The following is a 1,644-nucleotide window of genomic DNA, read 5'->3' as shown; positions in this document are numbered from 1 at the left end:
AGTGCTGGGATTAAAGGCGTGCGCCACCACGCCCGGCTGATTTAGATTTTAATATTTAAAAATCCTTTATTCAACCAGTGAGATGGGTTAGCTGGTTGAGATATTTATCACCACGCCTGACCACCTTAGTTCAATGGCTGGAACCAACATGGAAGCATGGAAGGAGAGAACCAACTGCTACAAATTATCCTCTGACGTACACACACACACCCTCAGGCATACAAATGAATGTAATAAAAACCTTTAATTATGGACATTTCAGAATATTCAGAGGTACTCAGAACTCTGTGATGAATCCACCTCTGACTGCCATTGGCTTCAGTGACTACCAGTTCCAATTGCTTTTGTATGTGTGTGTATACACATTCAAGTACGAGTTGGTGTGCATACAAATAGGTGTGGATATGTGTGGAGGTCAGAAGTTGACAGTAAATCCTCTCTGAATGAAGAAAAGGAATAAAAAGGAAAAAAAAGAACATGGCTCCTCCTGGGTGTGGTGGAGGAGAAAGTTTATTACAGATGCATGGGAAAGCATAGCCACGGGCAGAGACATCCGAGGGTGGTCATGACCATGAACCATGTGGGGAGAAGAAGAGGGGAGAGGATAGAGGGGGAAATAGGTACAGCAGCCAGCAGGCCAAAGGTACAAAAGGTAGTACAAAAGAGGGTCGGTAACCTAAGTGACTGAGTTATACAGGGGAGAACCTCTGGGGAAGATCAGCCCAGCCCCTGGGCTGGAACATTCAGGTGTGGTATGGCCCTCATATCCAGGTAGGGACTGAAGGATGCTAGGAGAACCTGGAGCCAACCAGGTTGGCTTTGATATGTTAAATAGGCACCTCAGCTGCTTGTCCTGAGTTTGAAGCTTAACACTCTTCACTTTATTTAGTAAGGTAGAGTCTCTTGCTAAGCCTGAAGCTCACACATTTGGCTACTCTAGATAGTCAATTTGATCCAGAGATCCCCTGGTTTCAGCCTCCTGATACAGTACCACACCTGCCTGGGTTCTGGGGAGCCAAACCCAAGCCTCAAACTTGTGTGATAACTGCTTTATCCACTGAGCCCAATTCCTAGCCAATCTTATTTCATCCATACCTCATCACATTATCTATTCTATACATTATCAGATTGTAATATCTATAGATCAACAGATTTCTAAGGTCCAGGTATTGCTAGCATTGTTCAGCTATATGCATTTTGTTTTGTTGTGAGATAGGGTCTCACTCTCTTTTGTTGTTGTTGCTGTAGCTCAATCTGGCCTGAGATTCACTTAAGTAGCCCAAGCTGGCCTCCGATTTGTTATACAGCTTTAAGCTTCTGCTTCTCCTACATCTCTGGAAGGGCTGGGATTATAAATATGTGTCATCACACCCAAGTGATCTGGAAGTTTGTCCTCAGCCATCATTTCCCGTCCCCGTTACCCACGGTTCTCAGAGAACACCCACTCATGGCATTTTGTACTATTTTTTTCTTTTTTCTTTTCTTTTCTTTTCTTTTCTTTTCTTTTCTTTTCTTTTCTCGTCTCGTCTCGTCTCGTCTCGTCTCGTCTCGTCTCTTCTTCTCTTCTCTTCTCTTCTCTTCTCTTCTCTTCTCTTCTCTTCTCTTCTCTTCTCTTCTCTTCTCTTCTCTTCTCTTCTCTTCCTT

Source organism: Mus caroli, chromosome 16 (genome assembly GCF_900094665.2).
Source record: "Mus caroli chromosome 16, CAROLI_EIJ_v1.1, whole genome shotgun sequence".
Lineage (NCBI taxonomy): Eukaryota > Metazoa > Chordata > Mammalia > Rodentia > Muridae > Mus > Mus caroli.
The sequence above is the reverse complement of the archived record's forward strand: the minus strand, read 5'-3'. Positions refer to the sequence as shown.